Source organism: Mustelus asterias, chromosome 6, assembly GCF_964213995.1.
Source record: "Mustelus asterias chromosome 6, sMusAst1.hap1.1, whole genome shotgun sequence".
NCBI lineage: Eukaryota > Metazoa > Chordata > Chondrichthyes > Carcharhiniformes > Triakidae > Mustelus > Mustelus asterias.
Window position 1 is genome coordinate 79,695,367 of NC_135806.1, and position 25,893 is coordinate 79,721,259.

Sequence of the window (25,893 nt, forward strand, 5' to 3'; positions counted from 1 at the left end):
AGATATGAGCAAAGTGCCAGAGACTTGGTGGAATGCAAATATGAACCCTCTACAATAAAAGGGAATGAGTTATACTCAATAACTGCAGGCCAGTCAGTTCAATGTGGCTGGAGAAAGTTTTAGAGACAATAAGCTGAGACAAGATTAATAGACACATAGAAAAATATGGCTTAATGAATGAAAGCCAGTACAGATTGTTAAATGCAAATCATGTCTGATTACCTTGATTGAGTTATTTGATGAAGGAAAAGGTTGGTAAAGCTGCTGTGGATGATATTGGGCATATGGACTTTCAAAAGGCATTTGGTAAAGTAACACATAATAGGCTCCTGAGCAAAACTGAAACCTATAGGTTTAAAGGGCAGTGACAGCATGGATACAGACTAAGTTAGGGAACAGAAAGCAGGTATTAGTGATGATCGGTTGCGTCTTAGTGTGGACAGAAGTATTGAATGTTTGGTATTAGGAAGGCTGCTCTTTCAATATATATTAATGACCTGGAGTTGGAACTGCAGGAAATAATTTCAAATGTTGTAACGATTTTAAAAAAATTGGAAATGGATTAAACAGTGAAGAAGCTAGTCACGGACTTCAGAACATATAAATTGATAAAACAGGCAAATACATGACTCATGAAATTTGATGTTGAGACAAGTTAAGAAGATGTACTTTGAAAGGACAATATGGCACAAATTTAATAGAGATGCGGGAACTGTGAGACCTGCGGGTGTATGTGCACATGTCTTTGAAGTGGCTCCGAGTTGTGTATTACTGGGCACCACACTTCAGAAATGATTTTGGGATGAATGCAGGGGAAATTTACTATAAGAATAGCACAGATGTGGGACTTCAGTTATGTGATTGACATGAGAAACTGGGATTGTTCTCCTCAGAGCAGAGCAGGTCAGAGAGAGATTGCTGAAAAAAGTTACTTGCTGTCAAAGCATTTCATCTTACACTTATCAGGACAGATTGACAAGAATACCAATTGTAAAGGGGAAAACAATTTATATAGATAGCTAGCCCATTCTTAACTTACCTGTGAGTCAAACTATGTTGTAAGAAAAAATCTTCAGGTCAGAACAGCAGATGTTCTGGTGAAAATATACTATTTAACTTCTGCAAAGCATCAGTAAGAGTCATCACAATTTGTATTGAGTATTGCCCCTGAATTCCGAACAGGAGACAAAAGATTGTTTATCCGATCTGTATATTCAGATGTCCAATTTTGACTGGGTCAACACTGCTTGGATCCTCCACAACTAAACCTGAAGCTGCCTATTAATAACATGAACTAAACTTCTAATCCACTCATTTCTATAAAATTGTGTGAGCTTAAACAGTTAACCATCAGCTGGTTTGGAAATTTGGACAACTCCCAGGGTGGAAGAGTCAATTACTAGGGGCCATAGGTTTAAGGTGCGAGGGACAAGGTTTAAAGTAGATGTACGAGGCAAGTTTTTTTACACAGAGGGTGGTGGGTGCCTGGAACTCGCTGCCGGGAGAGGTAGTGGAAGCAGATACAATAGTGACTTTTAAGGGGCGTCTTGACAAATACATGAATAGGATGGGAATAGAGGGATATGGTCCCTGGAAGGGTAGGGGGTTTTAGTTCAGTCAGACAGAATGGTCAGTGCAGGCGTGGAGGGGCCGAAGGGCCTGTTCCTGTGCTGTAATTGTCTTTGTTCTCTTTAGTCTTTGAAATTGCACATTAGAGATACAGTTCAATATTACAAACAGAAAGGAAATCTGCGCAGAAGCTGGTTTCTGTTAACAGTGCAGAAAGACACTGATGGGCTGGGCCCAATACAAACCTCTCAAAGCAATGGTAATGAGGAAAACATTGATATTTAGAAAATGCACCCTAATCTATTGCCCATCTCGTGGATAACTTTTAATTGTGGCCATGACAGTGAATGAGCAATGCACTAAAAATCCTGAGAATCTTTGTAGCTTATGCTGGAATGTAAGATCTAACTTAAACAAGCAAAAAAAGTGGAAAAACTTGTGTTGGAGGATTTCTTTCTTCTTCATGTCTCTCCTTAGTTTGAAGCCATGAAGAAAATGCAGTGCAGCTGTCACTAAGGAGATTTTTAAAAAATGTTATGAAACACCAATAATGTCAGTTATTGCTGCACTAAGCATTTTCAGTGTAACGTTATTTAAGAAAGATGCTTTGCCTTGCTTTATGCAAGGGGATGGAAGTATATTCATGAGACAGGTGGCATTTCACTCGTCATAACTAGGGTGCAGTGCAAATGATCGAAGAAGTTCACATGTAGTGATTGGTCGACAAATACCAATTATGCATACAAATAAACTTTAACTGCAGTTATGAGGTTCTGCCTCATGTTGACATTAAAAGCTTCTGTTCTGTATTTTCTTTCATTTCTCAATAAAAATACTTTTCGTTTTGATATTTTCTGAAACTTCGCTTAATTTTGATTTGCTTCCTTTGTGTCCCAAACTCTGAAAAACTGCACTTTTTGTACAGTGAGGAATATTCTGCTTCTATTATATTACTCAACTTTATGTTTCCATCATCAACAAGAATAAATTAGATCTCATTCTTGGGGCTAAGGGGAGCAAGGGATATGGGGGAAAGATGGGATCAGGGTATTGAATTTGATGATCAGCCATGGTCAAAATGAATGGCAGAGCAGACTCAAAGGGCCGAGTGGCCTACTCCTGCTTTTATTTTCTGTGTTTCTATGTAACAGAATTTCCCGGAGCTTTTGTTTTCCACAGAATTTTCTTCTCCTTGTTTTCCTTTCTCTGGCTTTTCAGGTTTTTTTTGTTATTTTGTTTGACATTCAGCCCGAGTGAAAATATCTTTCCTTGATAATATTCTCTTCTGATAATGACCTTTATTACTTTTCCACTTTCATCATCATAACACTTTCCCTGCATCTAATATTAAGAGTGTATTTCCGATTGTGTTTTCATAGCTGATATTTGTTTTCTTTTCGAAGTATTTTTTCTGTCAGAGTTTCTGTAGGTTTTTCATTCAATTTCTCCCCTTATATGCCCCATACATTTAACACCGTACATGCTCAGAATTTACATCCAATTTTACCAAAGTGGCAGGTTGATAGTGCTTTTATAAAAAGCAAAGAGAGCTTTCTATTCATGACCATCGCGAATGTGATAAATGAGTCAATTGCAAATTGGCCATGTTTACAAAAAGACAGTAATTGAATCCTTACAGTATGGAAGGAGGCCATTCAGCTCATTAAACCTGCACAGGCAACAATCCCACCCAAGCCCTATCCCCGTAACCCCACGTATTTACTCTGCTAATCCCTCTGGCAGTAAGGGGCAATTGAGCACAGCCAATCAACCTAACCTGCATATCTTTGGACTATGGGAGGATACCAGGAAACCCATGCAGACATGGGGAGAACATGCAAACTCCATGCAGACACAAACACAGACAGTCACCCAAGGCTGGAACTGGGCACTGGTCCCTGCCACTGTGAGGCAGCAGTGCTAACCAGTGAATTCCAGAGAATAATTACCATGTAGATAACATTAGCAATTTAAAGATACTCTAACAGCCAATATCCCATAATTGAGAACAATTTAACACATTAGGCTATTGGAAGGAGGAGGTTTCTCACCTCATCCATTTTGTAACCCGCAATACCTATTGCTCTCTGCAATGCTGGAATGCTTAATAATGAGGAACGTGGTGGCAGAAATAATTTACTAGTTGAAAGCTCTGACTGGAAGGAATTTGTTTGAAAGCCTGATTAGAAAAAGATTGAAAGCAATAAACACGGACAGAAAGCATAAACGTTCCCATTAATAAGAGAAAATTAAGGTGAATGCACTCAGTTCCATTCATTGCAAGAATCCTTACAGTGCAGAAGAAAGCCATTTGGCCAATTCAGCCTGCACTGACTCAGCATCTTACCAAGGCCTACACACTGCCATCGACATGCAAAAGGGCAAACCCCCAACTGATAAGGGGAACCCCTCCCCTAATGGAGCATCCCAGAGCACTCCCTGGCACTGCCCCCTGCCACTGCTCAATGGCACTGCTGGCAAGGTTGTCGTTTCCGAGTCTCGCAATAGTTTGCACCCACACAGCTGTTTGCCCTCATGGCAAACACAGGCACAAAATCATGGCCATAGTACAGATAGCTTTCAAGCCTAATTTATTTCGCCTCATGTCTTCTGAAGTAGAAATGTAGTGTTGATCGTTAACATTTATTTTATCTAGTTTTCTGTTGGGTTTATTCTACAGATAGAAGTCAAGTCAATTCATTGCATACACAATGTCACACCAACCATTAAACATCAGCTGACTGAACATGTTGACTGACTTCACAAAAAACCGAGATAGACAAATAAAACTAAAATTTCTGCAGAAAAATAGAATCATATTTTTAACTTTATTAAAGCAACATTTAGAGGTGGGGTAAGTATTAATAACAGTTTACACTTATACAAAATAAATATTTCATAATTGATTGTTTTTTTCTCACCATGGGAGTCCTTATAATTATTATTCATAGGTCTGCAGAAAGCTAAAGTACTTCAGTGGAGCTGGAGTGACATAAGACAGGATAATTTCTTCAGAGTTAATCCTTTTCCACAGCAATGATAGCAATGGATTTGTTGAGTTTATGGTTTATTTACTGATTACAAACTGTCAATTTATTTTGGTGTTGTTTCCATCCCTGGCTCAGTGAAAGCTGAAACAAACCAATCATGTGTGGCACAGTGGTTAGCACTGCTGCCTCACAGTGCCAGGGACCTGAGTTCGATTCCCAGCTTGAGTCACTGTCTATGTGGAGTCTGCACGTTCTCCCTGTGTCTGCATGGGTTTCTTCCGAGTTCTCCGGTTTCCTCCCATAGTCTGAAAGACGTGCTGGCTAGGTGCATTGGCTATGCTAAATTCTCCCTCAGTGTACCCGAACAGGCGCCGGAGTGTGGCGACTAGGGATTTTCACATTAACTTCATTGCAGTGTTAATGTAAGCCTACTTGTGACACTAATAAATAAACTTTTAAACATACCAAGCACACAGCTTGTGATAGAGGTCCATAAATAAGAGTTTTAGAGGAATCAGATTAGTTAGAAGAAACATAGAAACATAGAAGAAACATAGAAAAACTACAGCACAAACAGGCCCTTCGGCCCACAAGTTGTGCCGAACACATCCCTACCTTCTAGACCTACCTATAACCCTCCATCCTATTAAGCTCCATGTACTCATCCAGGAGTCTCTTAAAAGACCCTATTGAGTTCGCCTCCACCACCACTGACGGCAGCCGGTTCCACTCGCCCACTACCCTCTGTGTGAAAAACTTACCCCTAACATCTCCCTTGTACCTACCCCCCAGCACCTTAAACCTGTGTCCTCTCGTAGCAGACATTTCCACCCTGGGAAAAAGCCTCTGAGAGTCCACCCGATCTACGCCTCTCAACATCTTATACACCTCTATTAGGTCTCCTCTCATCCTTCGTCTCTCCAAGGAGAAAAGACAGAGCTCCCTCAGCCTATCCTCATAAGGCATGCCACTCAATCCAGGCAACATCCTTGTAAATCTCCTCTGCACCCTTTCAATCTTTTCCACATCCTTCCTATAGTGAGGCGACCAGAACTGAGCACAGTGCTCCACGTGGGGTCTGACGAGGGTCTTATATAGTTGCATCATTATTATGATATGAGGGGTGTGGTCCCCATCTCCAACATGTCACGTCCTCACCAACTCACAGCCTGCTCCTGGATGGCTTGACTGATTTGATAATTATACATGTGTACTGACAACAACAATGCCCATCTCTACTTTCTGCTCGCTGCCAGTGATGGAATCCCTGAATGAGGTCCAAAAATTGTCGTTTATGGATGATGGTCCATCAATAATGTGAATTTTATCATGTACAGTAATTGATAGAATCTTTTCATTCCAAAGATAATTCTTAAGGCTTCTTTCTCGATTTGTGCATAATTGCTTTTGGCTTTACTCAATGTTCTGGATGCAAAGGCTATAGATTTCTCTTCACTTGAAGGCATGATGTGGGATATTACTGCCCCAACATCATAGAGTCATGTGTCATATGTTAACTGTGTAGGGATTGGTTTGGTTCAAAATATGTCAAGACTTCTGACTTGAGCAATGCATCCTTGGCTTACATGAACACTTTCTCATATTGATCCACCATGTCCATTTTTGTTATTTTGACACAATGGATTATGCAAGGGTTTCAAAATGGCATAGTTCAAATTGGGGACAACCCTTCCGTATTTTTTAAAAATTCTTTCATGGGATATGGGCGTAGCTGGTTGGCCAGCATTTATTGCCCATCCCTAGTTGCCCTTGGAGGGCAGTTAAGAGTCAACCATGTTGCTGTGGCTCTGGAGTCATATGCAGGCCAGACCAGGTAAGGACAGCAGATTGCCTTCCCTAAAGGACATTAGTGAACCAGATGGGTTTATCCAACAATCGACAATGGTTTCATGGTCAAAGGTAGATTCTTAATTCCAGATATTTTTTATTGAATTCAAATTTCACCAGCTGCTGTAGCGGGATTGGAACCTGGTCCCCAGAACGTTCACTGAGTTTATGGCTTAATAATTTAGTGATAATGCCACTAGGCCATCACTGTCTTTAGTAAGCCTGAATACTATAAATACATAACAGTATTTGATGTAAGGTTTAGTAGTAGTAATGGTTGTTGGGTGTAAAAATGTTTATTAATTATAAATTAATTAACATAATAAAGAAGGTAGAGTAGGTGTGTTGTGCCTGCAAAATGTGGGGGCACATAGATGGCAATGTAATCCAGGGTGACAAATGCTGAAATACTGGCCTTGCCAGCAATACTCCTATCCCACGAAAACAAATACTAGCTTTGGAGCTGCCAGTAGCTAATGGTTCCCTATTTAAACATGGCTGTGTTCAGCACATGAATACAAGCCAAAGTGAGATTATCAGTTTCCTTCAATTATATGGAAAGTGACTGAAGGATTCATCGCTAATATTATCAAGTGACAACTGCTCATAAATACCCCACTCATCTTTTTTCCCCAAAATAGCTCATTTTGAATTTTGGTTCTGTCAAAAGCAAACCAGTTCTAGATCTTATCAAGATTTGATGCACACATGGATGCAAGAACGTAATATGAGTGAACATCAAGATAACATTTCTTGAGTGTGGCACTCAATGAGCTGTAGTAACATTCTGTAAGTGTGTTTTGAGGGAATATTTTCCAATAATTGGCATCACATTAAGGAAGATGGGTGTGGTTTCCCGATTGCCAATCACGAGAACCTGATAACATCATTTTGTAAATCCCTCAGAATATCAGCATCAGCTGCTTCATCAGTGACTTTCACTGCATTATAAATCAAGCTAGTTTTTTTGGTACGTTTTGGTACTTTATTGCTAATCAAAAAAGCCAATTCAAATCAAGTCCAATAATGGTCCCCACATGAGGGACAAATAAGATCCAAGCTGACAAGACAAGACTTTGCATCCCACCTTGGGCTTGATCAAACAACATCCAAGCTGACAAGCTGAGGCATTGCACCCCATCCCGGACTTGATCTAACAATCAAAAGGCTAAGATGGCTTTAAAAAATTGCATCAGGTAAAACCTCGGCTTAACCTCATTGGCTACCCTGATCCTTTACCCTAGCCTGGGCAAACCACGATCGCAGGCATCAGCACACCCCCAGTGTAATAGGCTAGCCTCATCCCCTGCCTGATTGTGGTTTCACCCCTGCCAGGAAAGTAAAGTCAAGCTTTTGGCTGACAATTCCATTCTGTACAGTTCTGTTTATAATTCCTCCAATCCTCGCCAACTATGACAAGACCTGGACAATAGCTAGACTTAGAAGAAGTGGCAGGCACACCTCACTTTATAAATATCAGGCAATGACTCTCTCAAACATAATAAAGGCAAATTGTCACCCCTAACCTCCATCTGCACCACTATTGCTGAGTTCCCCTTGGGGTTCGCAACAGAGGAGAAGCTGAACTGAAACTATCATAATAACACTGTGACTACAAAAAAAGGGCAGAGGTTCAATATTCTGCAATAACTGGCTCACTTTCTGACCTCTCAAATTCTTTCTACCTTCTATTAGGCTCCAGTAAGGAGCATGATGGAAAATGCACAATTCATCTAGTAGTTGCAGCTGCAACAACACTCGTGAATTCCAACACCATGCAGCACAAAGGAGTTTTGCTTAATGTGCAACGCTGAAAATGTACTCAGTATTCATCACCAGTGCACTGTGCTTGCAGTATCTATCATCAACAGGATACACAAGCTTATTAGACAGTCCCTCTCTCCCCTTTGCCCTCTACCACAGGGGAAGATGACAGCAGCCATATCATGGTAATACTATTCATTTTAAATTCTCCTCAGCCACATCCTATACTGACTTGAGCATATATTTCAATTCCTTCATCTTTGTTGGTTATAAAACTGATTTAAAAAAGGTAAGTGAACCTAGCAGACTCAAGCATCAAAGAAGAAATCTTCCTGATCTTAATAATTCAGTATGACATCATGTGATGCATGTTGTCATTGAACAAGTGGACACCTGTCTGCTGAGCATTCAGCTGCTTCACAAACTATTTATAATTATTTTGGTTACAGCTGGAAAAAAATTAGCAAATGAAGCATTTGAGAAATTATATCTGCATTTCCGTTGCCCTGTCATCTGGATTGAAACGTTAAATAACTTGCTCTTTCTCACATTTCCCTCGATTTGAAACAGCTTTGAAGGGACCATTTTATGCAAATAATTCTCTTGATTGTGACGATCCTTTTAGGGACTGTTAAAATTTGAAGAGAAATCTCGATATCTTCTAATGAGAGTTAGAGCTGCGCTACAAGTTTCCACGTCTTTAAACAAAAACAAACTTTGTTTATAAAAAAAAACAAGAAATGCTAACTTATTATATTTTATGACAATTTATCCTATAAACTTGGTTCCATGCTTTAATTCCTCCTAAGAATTCCTGTATGTTCTACAAGCATTTTGAAGGTTAATTCACCTCTGTAGGGACCAACCAATAAGGCACAGTATGCCAAAGTGCTTCGGAATTCACTTTAATTTTTCTCAGTGTTTCACATATTCTCCAAAACAAGATTTTATTTGGATCCTTCATTAGCTTTTTGGTTACGTGACCTTCCAATTTTTATTTATTACATCATGATCCTCCAACATTTATTTAATACCTCACAACAGCTCCTTGTTCTCAGCTGTCTTCTCACAGTTTTTAAGCTAACTCTACTGATTACTTACTGTCACAAGATTCTGTGAGGATGACTGTAGATTTATTTTTCAAGCTGCAAACCGGGCAAATTTCCAGCTGATTTTTCCTTCATGAAATCCAAACTGAGTTACAGTCCCCACCCACATTCTGCACAGTAAACAATAATGTTAGGATTTCTCTGTTTAAAGTGCAGGCATATCTAATACTCATCTCCTGTTGGCGAACTCAACCCAGTGAGATGCTGAACTCTAACTGACTTCTGTCACAAAAAAACCAGATAAATTAAACTGAGGGAATTTCTAACCCTGCAGCCCATCTCCATGACAATGTGTTATAACTGGGATGGTCTCAAATAGAAACATTCGCAAATTATTTTATCTTCAACACAACTCTTTCATTCTGTAACCCATATAAATATTATGGAGTCTAATAACCCTTTCTCCAGTCCTTCTGACTCAATTACAAGCTTAGAGATGGATCATTCATTATTCAAGATTTTTTCTCACTAGCAGATCTGACCTTGTAAGATGAACAAAAGTTAATTAAACCTAGGCTTGTTGGATTTGCTTTTACCTTAGGTTGTTTATCAATTTCTTAACCAAGCTTATTTCATTGATATTACATTTGGGCACCTTAATATCTAACCTAAAATTTTCATTCAAAGACATATGAATTATGAACTAAATTTCACACCCAAATTTTGTTACAACTGACAGTAGGGTTGTGGTGGACCTCAGTTGTGCCTTTGTCCTAAATGGACCAACGTTGTGTGTGCTTGTCATACCTGGACACATCCCCTTCCAGTTTGGTTCCTCCCCTCGGCACCTAGTATAAAGGTGGCTGTCTCCTCCCCCTTGTTCAGTCCAGGTTGGTTATTTGTTGGGATCTGCTCCTGATTCTGTTGTGAATAAAAGCCTACACTTATATTGGCATATCGGTAGCCTTTCGCCTTATTGATGGCGCATCAAAGGTGTAATTATAATTACTGTTTCATATAATAACTGATGATTTCCTCTTATTGCTCAGTCTGAGCACAGTGTCCTGAAGTCAGCAACATAGTGAGGGAGCCTAAGAATGGTGTCCTGCAATTAGCAAGTCAGGCAGCCTGGGATTGGCCGCTTCTTGGCCTTTTGACTAAGATCAAGTATTGGGATCTAGCCCAAAATGGGGTGCAATGACTTATCTTGTCAGCTTAGATCTTGTTTGTCTCTCTTATGGGGACTATGAATTCGAATCAATTGGATTTCTAATTTGGTTTTTGGAGCAAGCAAGGAATGGATTTGGGTTTGCCCAGTTCACCATGAGCATTGGCTTTGTAACTTCAAGGATGGAGTAAAAGATTTTTTTTAAAAAGTCTGTGAAAGGCTACTTCCTGGCTTTTGACTAAGATCAAGCATTGGATCTAGCCTAAGATGGGGCGCAATGCTTTATCTTGTCAGCTTGGATCTTGTTTGTCTCTCACGTTGTGATCTGTAGCATAGCACAGAAGGACCTGTTCTGTGCTGGACTGTTCTATGTTCTAGATGATGTGGAATCTGTATGTGTCAAGTTAAGAAACAACAAGGGGCAGAAAACATTGGTGGGGGTAGTATACAGACCACCAAACTGTAGTGGTAATGTTGGGAAATGCATTAGGCAGGAAATCAGAGATGCATGTGTTAAAGGAATATCTGTGATTATGGGTGACTTTCATCTGCATATAGATTGGGAGAGTCAAATTAGTCACAGTACAATAGAGGAGGAATTTCTGGAGTGCATGCGGGATAGTTTTCGAGAGCAATATTTTGAGGAACCAACAAGGGAACAGGCTATCTTGGACTGGTTGTTGAGCAATGAGGAAGGATTAGTCGGCAACCTAGTTGTGAGAGAACCCTTGGGGACGAGTGATAATATGATAGACTTCTTTGTCAAGATGGATAGTGATGTAGTTTATTCTGAGACCAGGGTCGTGAATCTCAATAAAGGTAACTATGATGGTTGGGAAATGCATTAGGCAGGAAATCAGAGATGCATGTGTTAAAGGAATATCACATGAATTGGCCATGATGGACTGGGAAACATTACTAAAAGGAAAGACAGTGGACAGACAATGGCAAGCATTTAAAGAACGAATAGGTGAACTCCGGAAGTTTTTTATTCCTGTTTGGCGCAAGAGTGGTAATGGAATTGTGGCCACACCATGGCTTACAAGGGAAATTAGAGATAGTATCAGATTCAAGGAAAGGCATACAAATAGGCAAGAAAAAGCAATAGGCCTGAGGATTGGGAGCTGTTTAAAATTCAACAAAGGAGGACCAAAGGATTAAGAAGGGAAAATAGAGTATGAAAGTAAGCAGGTGGGGAACATAAAAACTGACTGTAAAAGTTTCTGTAGGTATGTAGAGAGAAAAAGATTGACAAAAATGAATGTAGGTCCCTTACAGTGATGTTAGTGTACCTTTAAGAGTTTTTTTTTAATTCTTGCTCACAGCCTTAGGTGATGCCATTGTTGGAAACAGAAGAAAACCGTGGGAAGGTCAGATGACAGGGATTTCATTTTCAGTTTGGAGCTGCAGGGTTGAGTTTGAATTTTTGAAGGGACAGCAAGCTAAAAAGAAGTGTTTTCCCCCTCGCCCTGTTGTTTTAAAAATTCTGTTGGTTAGCTGAAAACAGCTGGTGACAGTGATTAGCACTGCTGCCTCACTGCGCCAGAGACCCGGGTTCACTTCCTGGAATTTGCACATTCTCCCCGTGTCTGCGTGGGTTCCCTCCAGGTGCTCTGGTTTCCTCTCTCAGTCCAAAGATGTGTAGGTTAGGTGGATTGGTCATGCTAAATTGCTCGTTAGTGTCTGGGGAACTGGCTAGGGTAAATGCATGGGGTTATGGGGATAGGGATTGTGCTTGGTGCAGACTTGATGGGCCAAATGGCCTCCTACTGCACTGAAGGATTCTATGATTCTACGAAGATCTTGTTTTCCTTAAGGGTGAAAACCTACTGTTGTTGGGAGCTGGACCAGAGTCTCTGGTGTTCTGCGAAGCTGTCTTGTCTTCAAACTGTTCTGAGTCTCAAGAACATTTGACTGCAGAATTCAACTTACACCTTCAATCCCAGTATCCCATGAGCATTAGTCTGTGCTGTGTTAAACCTGAAAAAAGGATCTTTTGTCTATGGGAGGTTTTGGTTTTGATTGGGATAGCTTATATATATTCATTGAGAGTTATATATTATCATGATTGTTTGTTTCTTGTTTGTAACTGATAAAAGTTCTTGCTAATTTTCTTACCAAGCATGTTAATTATATTCTTAAATAATGGATAAAAGCAAATTACTGCGGATGCTGGAATCTGAAACCAAAAGGAAAAACGCTGGAAAATCTCTGCGGGTCTGGCAGCATCTTTAAGGAGAGAAAAGGGCTGATGTGTCGAGGGGTCATCTGGACTCGACACGTCAGCTCTTTCCTCTCCTTACAGATGCTGCCAGGTCTGCTGAGATTTTCCAGCATTTTCTGTTTTTATATTCTTAAATAAACTTTGTTGGATGAAAGTTCCCTAGTGGGTCACTTGAATCATACCTGAATTGAAACATCTCATGTTTATCCGAGCCAAATTCAAGACACAAAAGTCCAGACGGCTCCGTCTAACACTTTGGAGTTTGCAGCTTTGGTAGCAATACTAGGATGACAGATAATTACTTGAATGGGTGTAAATTGAGAGAGGTGGATACGCAACGAGACCTTGGTGTCCTTATGCATCAGCCGTTGAAAGTACATGCACCGGTACAGCAGGCAGTAGAGAATGCAAATGGTATGTTGGCCTTCCTGGAGAGAGGATTTGAATATAGGGATAGGGATGTTTTGCTGTAATTGTCTAGGGTGTTGGTGAGGCCACACTTGGAGTATTGTGTGCAGTTTTGGTGTTCTTATCTGAGGAAGGATATCCTTGCTATAGAGGGAGTACAGCGAAGGTTTACCAGGCTGATTGCTGGGCTGGCAGGTCTGTCATATAAGGAGAGACTAAATCGATTAGGATTATATTCACTGGAGTTTAGGAGAGTGAGAGGGGGTCTCATAGAAACTTATGAAATTCTAACAAGGTTAGATTGGGTAAATTCAGAAAGAATATTCCTAATGATGGGGGAGTCCAGAACTTGGGTCATTGTTTGAAGATAAGGGGTAAACTGAACTAGAGAAATTTCTTCACCCAGAGGGTGGTGAATGTGTGGAATTCACTACCACAGCATACAGTTGAGGCCAAAACGTTATCTGGTTTCAAGAAGAAATTAGATATAGCTCTTGGGGCTAAAGGAATCAAGGGATTTGGAGGGAAGGGGGGATCAGGATATTGAATTCAATGATCAGCCATGATCAAAATGAATGGCAGAGCAGGCTCGAAGGGCCGAATGGCCTACTCCTGTTTCTAATTTCTATATTTCTATTGACTTTGTAACTTTAAGAATGGAGTAAAAATTAAAAATAAAAGAAAGAGTAACATCATTGGAAAAGCCTGAGCACTGGAGGCTGGAGAGAGAGTGAACCTGGTGGGGAACAGCTGATCAGGGAGGCGGGGACACTTTAAAAGGAGCAGCAGAGCAAACCTTCACTAAATCCAGAGACAGAGCTCCTGAGGTGACATCAGGATTCAGAAAGTGAAGTGGGGCAAGAGGAAGCAGCTGATTGGGTGACTAAGATTGGGTGATGCAGACTTGGCTGGTAAGCAATCACCTTAAGGGACTGACCCCAAATAGCAGTAAATTAGAAAAGTGTAATATGAAAGGATTAACTGAGAAGCACTAGGGATAAGTAAATGTCAGAGCCAGTGTTAAGTAATACAGGGACAAGTAGACCGAAGTAGAATTATATAAGAGACTAAGTTAAGGTAATAGAGATATCTTTTAAGATTAAGTAATTTGAATAGTTAGAAAGATGAAGTACGTTTAAGTTTAAGACATGGCTGGTGAGTTCAGACAAGGGTAAGTGGAGCTGAGTCCACAAAAAGATCAGCCATGATCTTATTGAATGGCAGAGCAGGCTTGAGGGGCCAGATGGCCGACTCCTACTCCTAGTTCTTATGTTTTTATGAATGTGTGACCTGTCATACGTGAGAAGTCATGGACCATACTGGCATCCTTGATGACCATATGTGCAGGAAGTGCTGCCAACTGCAGAAACTTGAGTTTGTTCCTCAAGGGCCAAGCTTCTGGCACCACAAGCGGCTTGACTATACAGGAGGGGAGGAAGAGTGATAGCAATAGAGGATTCATTAGTTTGGGGAACAGATAGGTATTTCTGCGACCGCAGGTTTGACACCGGTATGATGTTTTGCCTCCCTGAGGCCACAGTGAGAGATGTCACTGAACGGCTGCAGGGCATCCTAAAGGAAGAGGGCTGCAGGGCATCCTAAAGGGAGAGAGTGATAAATCAGAGGTTGTGGTACGTGTTGGTACTGACGACATAGATAAAATGAAGAATGAGGTATTGTATCTTAAATTCAGGGACTAGACAGCAGATTAAAAAGCAGGACCTCCAAGGTTATAATCGCTAGATTATTCCCAGTGTCACATGCTAGTGTGTACAGAAATAGAAGAATTGGGCAGATGAATGCGTGGCTCAAGAGTTGATGCAGGATGGAGGGCTTTAGATTCCTGGATCACTGCGATTGTTTCTGGGGAAGGTGGGACATGTACAAGCGGGACAGTCTGTACGGGAACCAGAATAGGATCAATGTCCTTGCAGGTGGATGTGCTAGTGCTGTTGGGAGGGGTTTGACCATAAGACCTTAAGAAATAGGAACAGGAGTAGGCTGTTCGGCCCTTCAAGCCTGCTCCACCATTCAATAGGATCATGGCTGAGCCAACATTCCTCACATCCACTTCCCTGCCCTTTCCCCATAACCCTTCAGTCCCTAACTAATCAAAAATCTATCTATCTCAGCCTTAAGTATACACAAGGACTCTGCCCCCACAGCTCTCTGTGGCAAGGAGTTCCAGAGACTCACAACTCTCTGAGAGAAGAAATTCCTCCTCATCTTAGTCTTAGATTTGTGCCCCCTCATTCTGAGACTATGGCCTCTGGTCTTAGCCTCTCCCATGAGAGGAAACATCATCTCAACATTTACCCTGTAGCATCCAGAGAAGTTGTAGAGATTGCTTTTTGCAAATTTGGTCAATTGGTTTATTAAAATATTGGCAATTTTCCAAATGGTGATAAAGATTTAGTGACTTTGCACCCATTACTACTTATCAAGAACAATAGAAGAATCCTTGAACTGCCAGGTACTAGCTAGCATTCATCTCATTAGAGGGAGCTAATAACTGATGAGGAAAACTTTGATCTAGTCCAACTGAGCCAACGAATATAGCCTCCCTTTTTCTGTCCTGTATCATGTATTGTTTCTGGAATGGTTCCACGTTTTTGTCTTCATCCATTTCATATATTGAACTTCGTCTTAAGACTAAAAAAACAAGAAATATAGAAACAGAACATAGCAGGAGGAGGCCATTTGGCCCTTCGAGTCTGCTCCACCTTCATTACGATCATAGTTGATCTTCCAACTCAATAGCCTAATGCTGCTTTTTCTCCCATAACCTTTGATCCCATTCCCCCCAAGTGCTATACTTAGCTGCCTCTTGAATACACTCAATGTTTTGGCATCAACTACTTGCTGTGGTAATGAATTTCACAGACTCGCCACTCTTTGAGTGAAGAAATGTCTCCTCGCCTCCATCTTAAATGATCTACCCTGAATCCTCAGACTGTGACCCCTGCTTCTGGATTCCCCCACCATTGGGAATATCCTCCCTGCATCTACCCTGTCTAGTCCTGTTAGAAATTTGTAAGTCTCTGAGATCCCCTTCATCGTCTGCACTCCAGCAAAAACAATCCTAACTTAGTCAATCTCTATCAGTCCCGCCATCCCCGGAATCCACCTGGTAAACCTTTGCTGCACTCCCTCGAGAGCAAGAACATCTTCCTCAGAAAAGGAGACCAAAGCTGCACACGATACTCTAGGTGTGGCCTCACCAAGGCCCTGTATAATTGCAGCAACACAACCCTGCTCCTGTACTTAAAACCTCTTGCAATGAAGATCAACATGCCATTTGTCATCTTTACCACCTGCATGCTTACCTTTAGTGATGTTTCCATTGTAGCTCTTGTTCATGCTGAGTCTGTTGTATAATGCAGGTCAGTTCCTTTTTTGGTCAATTCTAGTGTGACTTCAATCAGCCACTAGTAATTATTTAACGTCAGCTTGCAGGTGGGAGTCATTATGTAACTATAAGCATATGTATATTGGGCCTTTTGGGAACGGAGGGGACATGTTAGATCAGCTAGATAGCCAATATCTTTTCCCAAAGGTAGGGGAGTCCAAAACTAGAGGACATAGGTTTAAGGTGAGATACAAAAGGGTGCAGAGGGGCAATTTTTTCTAAGGGTGGTGAGTGTCTGGAACAAGCTACTAGAGGTAGTAGTAGAGGCAGGTACAATTTTTTTTCTTTTAAAAAGCGTTCAGACAAGTAAGATGGCTATTGAGGCATATGGGCCAAGCATGGGCAATTGACACTAGCTTAGTCATTTTTTTAAAAAAAAGGGCGGCATGGACTAGTTGGGCTGAAGGGCCTGTTTCCATGCTGTAAACCTCTGATTCTAAGCCCCTTAAGAATCTAACGTGTCAGTGAGGTCATATTTCATTTTTCTAAATTCCAATAAGTAGAGTCCAAACCTGCTTAACCTTTCCTCATAAGACAATCCCTCCATAACGGGGATCATCCTAGTGAACCTTCTCTGAACTGCCTCCAATGAAATAATTTATTTCCTTAAACAAGGGAATTAAAACTGCTCTCGTACTTCAGATGTAGATAATTCACTGAGGTGTCTAAAAATAATAATAGGGTAATTATATTAGTGGATTTCAACTTCGCCAACATTAATTGGCTTAGTCATTTTGTAGAGAGTTCAGAGGGACAGATTTCTTGAAAGGTATTCACGAGAGCTTTTTATATCAATATGTAGCACGTGTAACAAAGAATGGCGCAGTGCTGGATCTGCTTCTTGGGAATGAAGCCGGTCAGGTGTTCGAGGGGGCAATGGGGCAGTATTTTGGTGGTAGCGACCACAACACAGTACAATATAGGTTTGTTACAGAAAAGGAAAATATAGTCTTCAAAAATGGGTTTGGATTGGGGGAAGACAAATTTTATTAAAATAAAGCAGTATCCCGCCAAAGTAGACTGGGCACAGCTTCTTGTGGGAAAATCTACAGCAAAGCAGTGGGGGGCATTCAGAAAGGAAATGAATAGAGTACAGGCCCAACATGTTCCCTTGGGTGAAATGTAGGAGCAACAAGCTCAGGTAACCCTGGATGCTTGGGAATATCAGGACTGAATTAGGAAGCAAAGAAAGACTTTCGGCAGATATGAAGGGAGTAAAACAGTGGAGGCCTTAGTAGAGTATAGAAGGTGCAGTGGGGAACTTAAGAAAGCAATTAGAGAGCAAAGAGGGTGCATGAAAAAACACTGGCAGGTAAGATTAGGCAGAATCCCAAGATAGGGGGGAGTTATACAATAAATGGCAGAGCCATCAAGAGTATAGAAACACAGAGGGACCTAGGTGGTCAAGTCCACAAATCCTTGAAGGTGGCAGCACAGGTGGAGAAGGTGGTGAAGAAGGCATATGGTATGCTTGCCTTTATAGGACGGGGTATAGAGTATAAAAGCTGGAGTCTGATGTTGCAGCTGTATAGAACGCTGGTTAGGCCACATTTGGAGTGCTGCGTCCAGTTCTGGTCGCCGCACTACCAGAAGGACGTGGAGGCTTCAGAGAGAGTGCAGAGAAGGTTTACCAGGATGTTGCCTGGTATGCAGGGTCTTAGCTATGAGGAGAGATTGGGTAAACTGGGCTTGTTCTACCTGGAAAGACGGAGAATGAGGGGAGACCAAATAGAGGTGTACAAAATTATGAAGGGGATAGATAGGGTGAACAGTGGGAAGCTTTTTCCCAGGTCGGAGGTGACGATTACGAGGGGTCACGGGCTCAAGGTGAGAGGGGCGAGGTATAACTCAGATATCAGAGGGACGTATTTTACACAGAGAGTGGTGGGGGCCTGGAATGCGCTGCCAAGTAGGGTGGTGGAGGCAGACACGCTGGCATCGTTTAAGACTTACCTGGATAGTCACATGAGCAGTCTGTGAATGGAGGGATACAAACGAATGGTCCAGTTGGACCAATGAGCAGCACAGGCTTGGAGGGCCGAAGGGCCTGTTTCCTGTGCTGTACTGTTCTTTGTATATTCTATAAGTATATTAAGGGGAAGATGATGACTAGGGAAAAATAGGGCCCATTAGGGACCAGCGAGGCAAAGAGTGCGTGTAGCTGGAGCACATTGGTAGGGTGTTAAATCAATACTTCACATCTGCCTTCACTCGGAAGAAGGAGGACGTAGGTAAAGAATCTGAGAAAAGGGACTGTGAGGTTCTTGAACTGTTTGGCATAGGGAGCAAGAAAGCTTTGGAGATTTTAGTGGGCTTAAAAGTGGACAAATTTCCAGTTCCGGATGAAATGTATCCCAGGCTGCTGTAGGATGCAAGGCATGGAATTACAGGGGCTCTGACCCAAATATTTAATTTCTGTCTGGCCACAGGGGAGTGATAGAGTATTGGAGGAAAACTAATGTGGTTTCACTTTTCAAGGAGGGTGACAGAGATAAATCAGGGAATTACAGACTAGTGAGTCTCATATCAGTGGTAGGTTTTCTTTAATTAGCCCACATTTGCCCAAGTGAATATTCATTTTTGACTGAATTATATTTATGGAAGCTTCCTCACCACAAAGGTTAAACTGACTGGCCTGTGATTGCTGGGCTTACCTTTACACCCATTTTTGAATAAGGGTGCATCATTTTCAATTCCTCAGTCTTATTGCACCACCCCTCAACCTCGGAAAGATTGAAAAATTTGGGCTAGTGTATCTGCAATTTCCAGACTTATCTTTCCTTGGATCAAATTTAAATATAGCCAGTCTATGTAATACCACCTCCTTATCAAGTGTCTCAACTACCCCTTCTTTGACAATAAATTGGGAAGTGTCTTCTTCCTTGGTAAGGACAGATGCAAAGTACTCATTCAATCAGGCCGTCTGCCTCCATGTGCAAATCCCTTTTTAGGTAGAATAATTGGTCCCACTCCTTTTTTTTTCCTGCCCTTTTACAATTTATAGGTCTTCAGAAGATCTCTGGATTCCCTTTTACATGAGCTGCCAGTCTCTTCTCATGCTCTCGCTTTACTGCTCTTATCTGCTTGCCAATTCCTCTCTCAACCTTCTGTGTTGGGTCAGAATAGGAAGTGCATCATCGTTCTTTCAGGAATCATATGCACCCTTCTTTTCTGCTTCATCTTGATGTTTCTCTCTTTCATCATCCAGGGAGCTCTCGGTTTGTTTGCACTACCATTCCACTTTGCAGGAATGCACCTTGACCACAGCTGAACTACCTCCTCAAACGTTGTTCAGGAAAGCTTTTACACAACAACTTCCACAAAAGTCAAAAATAAGGGGAAAGGATCTATCAGAAACAATCTCAATGTCACATCCAAGTGTGCCCTGTGTGAGGAATTTAAATTTCCACCGCAAACAGTGGCTAGCTGGTATATCCATTTACCAAGCTGGTTATGTAATGGATGATATAGCTGCTATATTGAGCTGTGTATATGTGTTGAAAGATTCGACATGTAGCATTAAAAGTCAAATAACAAGAATTTCCATTTATAAAGCACCTTTAGTGTAGTAAAACTTTACAAGTTGCTTCACAGGAGTGTTTACAAACAACATATGACATCAAGCCACAAAATGGGTTATTAAGGTAATTGGAGTTAAGAGAGGGTTTTAAGAAATATGTCAAAGGAAAATGGGCAGGTAGAGAAATGGAAGGGCTTGGGGAGTCTAGGGTCAAGCTGAAGGAACATTCACCACTGATAGAATAATATCTGGGTTGGGCAAGAGATAAGAACTGGATGAGTATAGAGATCTCGGAGCGTTATACAGCTGTTAAAGAGGTTAAAGAGACAGGGAGTGATGAGGTTGTGGAGGCATATGAAAACAAGGATGAGAATTTTAATTTGAGGCTTTACCAGACCAGGAGTCAATGTACGTCAGCAAGCATAGGGATGATGGGTAAACAAGACTTGGTGCAAGTAGGATACAGGCATTTTGGACAGGTCCAAGTTTTTTGAGGGTGGAAGATTGAAGGCTACCCAGGAGAGTATTGGAATAGTCAAGTTGAGGAGTAAAAATGGCGTGGATGAGGATTTTAACAACAAATAAACTGAAACAGAGGTAGACATGGGAAATGTTACACAGAGTTAAAAAATGATGGAGCAGTTACGTGATCAGTAACTTATCTTAGGATCAAATAGGGTAACAAGGTCGTGAACGATCTGACTCAGCTTCAGACAGTGACTGGAAAGAGGAATGGAGTCAGTGGCCATGGAACAGAGGTTGTTATAGCAACCAGCAGCTTTGTGGTGGCTTTGGTCTTCCCAATATTTTGTTGGAGGATTAAATGTTGGAAAAGCAGTGTGACAAATCAGAGACAGTGGAGGAAGTAGTGGTAAGTTAGTTAGAACTTGATTTCAGTATAGATGTGGAACACAGCACTGTGTATTCAGATGATGGTGTCTAAGGTCAGCATGTTGATGATAAATAGAAGGAGTCGAAGGATAAATCCTCAGGGGACTTCACAGGTCATGGTAAGGAAACAAGAGGAGAAACAATTGCAGATAATTCTAAAGCTGTGACTGGATAGATAAACATAGAAACTAGAGGCAGGAGTAGGCCAATCGGCCCTTCGAGCCTGCTCCACCATTCATTTTGATCATGGCTGATCAAAGTGCAGGTAAGAGTGCAATCAGGTGAGGGAAGCTAGATGATGGTGGGGAGACAATTGGAGGAGGATGGTATGGTCAACCATGTCAAAGGCTGCCGACAGGTCAAGAAGAATGAGGAGGGATAGATAGTTTACCATGGTCACGTTGACTCAGAATGTCATTTGTGATTTTGGTGAAGGCCATTTCAGTGCCATGGTATCAGGTTCAAACACAGGACCTCTGGGAAACTTGGACACGAATTTGGGAGACAACAACAGATTCAGGGACATTGTTAAGAAAGGGGGATTAGTCATGGGGTGCGAGCTTGTGAAGGTGGAGGTGCCAAGCAGGGGTTTTGGGAATGGGGTGACAATGACAGATTTGTAGGGAAAGGAGACAGTACCTAAGAAGAAACGATTAACAATATCAGCTTTCAGAGGGAACCAGGTAAACAAGTTGGGTGGTCAGCAATTTGGCGGGAATAGTTTGAAGCCAGCAGGAGGTGGGTCTAGTGGACAAGGTGAGCTTACTGTGAGCATGAGGGAAGATGGAGAGAAACTAAAGAAAGATACAAGATGAGGTGTAGAGCAAGAGAGGAAATTTAGAAGATTGGGTTGGTGGGGTGGAGAAGGGGAAAGAAGCAACATATGTAGCTGATGAGATGGTTTCAAGCTTAGTGACAAAGAAGCACAAGAACTCCTTGCGCTTATTATTGGAATAAGCTTAGAGGAGGAGGAAAGAAGGATTTCACAAGATAATTTGCAGCAGAGATGAGAAGCCAGGGATTATCTTTGCATTCCTGGAACAGTGAATAATTTTAGCAGGACAGTTTAGGGACTAATAATGCATTTATGTGGTACAGCCAAATCCAGCAGTGAATGGCACGGCCATAATTAAACTACAAATGCACATTAGTGAAGTTTAAAGCAGCAACACAAAATAATACCAGCAATGTAAACAGAAATGGAAGTTAATGATATTTACAGAACAACTTATGGGGGGATTTTCAACGGGTGGAAATGGCAGTGGGGGCGGAGAATTGAAGGAATTCCTAAAGGCTTTCACACCGGCAGGATCTCCCAGTCCATTGTCTCCAATATGTACCAGTCACATAATGGAGTTCTCGACCTTTCATAGCGAGAACCATATACTTAATAGGCCTCCCATTGTATCGCCCCCACCTGCCCCCCCAACAAGAAGGGATTCCGTGCCCCGCACTTCCCCCCCACCCACCAGCATTATGCCAGGGTTTACAACAGCCTTTGCAAAACAGGAACCTAGTGAATAGACCCCGCCAGGGTTGTAACTAAAATAACAGACCCAGGGAGGAGAGGGTCCTGCCTGGACAGTACCCTAGCAATGCCCCTGGCACTGCCCCCTGGGTACCACAATCTCTTGAAGGCTGTTATCATGGGAACCGCCACAAGCATTTACTTTCACTAAGTTCCAAAAATATGGCGGGAGAAACCAGCAATGCAGCCACGGGCAGCATGCTGCTTTTCCTGCCTGAGTTGATGTAATGACTTTAATCAGGCAATTGAGGTGGGCCCGTTAGAATATGAATTCCCTGATTAAGGGCCAAATTGATGGGCCAATCAGGGAACCTTTTGCTTTGTACTTAACCAGGCATGTCAGCTCCTCTGGGTCTCTTCATGTAGACTGCTAACTGAAAGCACTCTGTGTGCTGTTGTCAGACGTGTAAAGAAAGGGATTTTGGTGAAGGGATTTCTGCCTCCGAGGACTTATTACAGTTGACATTTATTAAAAAGCCCCAGAAAATTCCACCCTGAGGGGCTGCAAGTCAATGGCCTTCTGGACAGCTTGTTGCATTTTACGCCCCATCCCCTGCCATGATGGGACCATAAAATTGCATCCTTAATCCAGTCTTGTACTTGTTAAAGAATTACACGGATTCTGCACGTTTGACAAAATGATGTGAAAAAAATATTTAGCTTACTGGATGACGTTTTGTACTAGATTTTTTCATCATGATGTCAATATACTGAACTGTTCCCTACAGTGCATGGAATGGTCTGATCCCAATTTTCAATACATTTACTTCACAACTAATATATATTTATTTATACCAAATATGAAAAAAGCACAAAGAACAGTTACATAGGTTATTAACCAACATACCTTTCCAGTGAAAATCTGAGAAACAACCAAAACAGTATAATTGGTAAAAGATGGAACACTCAGGGTGCAATTTTACCACTGTTCATGCCACGCTCCCGCTGCAGCGAGGTTGGAGAATTTGGCGCCCAGCCAAATCTCTGTTCACTGCAGCAGGATGGGAAAATCCCACCAGCATGAACGGCCATAACATTCAGGCCTAAGTATTTTGGGCTTATAGCAAAAATTTCATAAGGCCACTCTGTCTCTTTCTGTCTCATAAAAAATTGTTTCAAAAGAGTATTCACATCCAACTTCTACCATTAGCACAGTGCAAGGGCGGCATGGTGGCACAGTGTGGTTAGCACTGTTGCCTCACAGCACCAGGGAACCAGGTTCAATTCCGGCCTCGGGTCACTGTCTGTGTGGAGTTCTCCCCATGTCTGCTTGGGTTTTCTCCGAATGCTCCGGTTTCCTCCCATAGTCGAAAGATGTGTGGGTTAGGTTGATTGGCCATGCTAAATTGACCCTAGTGTCAGGGGGAAAAGCAGGGTAAATGTGTGGGGTTATGGGAATAGGACCTAGGTGGGATTGTGGTCAGTGCAGACCTGATGGGCCGAATAGCCTCCTTCTGTACTGTAGGGATTCTATGATTCTAAGTTATGTAAAGTGGCTAACAAGAAATTCTGTTCCTTAACGAAAGTATTGCTCGATATGAATTCAATACAAATGCTTCAATTTAGGTTCATTAAATCTCATGGGCTCCATCATCTCAATATTGCACTTTTGTATTCTTGGTAAATGCATTTTATTTTGTTAGAGCATGCTGGTATATAATTAGGCTTTCATATCTTTAAATGATATGGGTGCAACTTACAAAGAAAAGTGTAGCTTAGGGTTTTCAACAGCCAGAAAAATAGGGAGTGGCTTAAATTCCAAAGTGAATACTTTATTAGTTACTCTGTAGTGATTACAATATTATTATAGGATTAGGAATAAACTAGTCCAAAGTAAGCTTGACTTTCTTATTAAGATAAATAAATATTCATAATACATAATTCAAAATATTCATAAGCATAAATTTATACAAATGTAAATAAATAATGTTAATTAAATAGTGCAATGGGAATAAATACAGCTATAACAAAGGAAATGAATGGCCATAACATTCAGGCTTAAGTATTTTAGGCTTATAGCAAAAATTTCATAAGGCCACTCTGTCTCTTTCTGTCTCATAAAAAATTGTTTCAAAAGAGTATTTACATCCAACTTCTACCATTAGCACAGTGCAAGGGCGGCATGGCAGCACAGTGGTTAGCACTGTTGCCTCACAGCGCCAGGGATCCAGGTTCAATTCCGGCCTCGGGTCACTGTCTGTGTGGAGTTGTTCCTTTGTTTAAGAAGGGTAGCAAGAATAATCCAGGTAATTACAGGCCGGTGAGCCTTACATCAGTGGTAGGGAAATTATTGGAGAGGATTCTTCGAGACAGGATTTATTCCCACTTGGAAATAAATGGACGTATTACTGAGAGGCAACATGGTTTTGTGAAGGGGAGGTCGTGTCTCACGAACTTGATTGAGTTTTTTGAGGAAATGACGAAGGTGATTGATGAGGGTAGGGCAGTGGATGTTGTCTACATGGACTTCAGCAAGGCCTTTGACAAGGTCCCTCATGGCAGACTGGTGCAGAAGGTGAAGTCGCATGGGATCAGAGGTGAGCTGGCAAGGTGGATACAAAACTGGCTCAGTCAAAGAAGACAGAGGGTAGCAGTGGAAGGGTGCGTTTCTGAATGGAGGGCTGTGACAAGTGATGTTCCTCAGGGATCAGTGCTGGGACCTTTGCTGTTTGTAATATATATAAATGATTTAGAGGAAAATGTAACTGGATTGATTAGTAAGTTTGCGGACGACACAAAGGTTGGTGGATTTGCAGATAGCGATGAGGACCATCAGAGGATACAGCAGGATATAGATTAGTTGGGGGCTTGGGTGGAGAGATGGCAGATGGAGTTTAATCCGGACAAATGTCAGGTAATGCATTTTGGAAGGTCTAATACAGATAGGAAATATACAGTAAATGGCAGAACCCTTAGGAGTATTGATAGGCAAAGGGATCTGGGTGTACAGGTACACAGGTCACTGAAAGTGGCAATGCAGGTGGAGAAGGTAGTCAAGAAGGCATACGGCATGCTTGCCTTCATCGACCGGGACATTGAGTTTAAAAATTGGCAAGTCATGTTGACGCTTTATAGAACCTTAGTGAGGCCGCACTTGGAATATAGTGTTCAATTCCGGTCACCACACTACCAGAAGGATGGCTTTGGAGAGGGTACAGAAAAGATTTACCAGGATGTTGCCTGGTATGGAGCGCATTAGCTATGAGGGGAGGTTGGAGAAACTTGGTTTGCTCTCACTGGAGCGACGGAGGTGGAGGGGAGACCCGATAGAAGTCTACAAGATTATGAGAGGCATGGACAGAGTGGATAGTCAGAAGCTTTTTCCCAGGGTGGAAGAGTCAATTACCAGGGGGCACAGGCTTAAGGTACAAGGGGCAAGCTTTAAAAGAGATGTACGAGGCAGATTTTTTACACAGAGAGTGGTGGGTGCCTGGAACTCGTTGCCGGGGGAGGTAGTGGAAGCGGATACGGTAGTGACTTTTAAGGGGCATCTTGACAAGTACATGAATGAGATGGGTATAGAGG

The 25,893-nt window shown here is 41.7% G+C and overlaps 1 protein-coding gene across 1 annotated transcript in view; it reads right to left on the reverse strand.

Annotated features, from left to right (window-relative positions):
* The window catches only part of prr16 (proline rich 16), a 263,269-nt gene that overhangs the window by 90,611 nt on the left and 146,765 nt on the right, over positions 1-25,893 (reverse strand). The gene's annotated exons all lie outside the window — the stretch shown is intronic.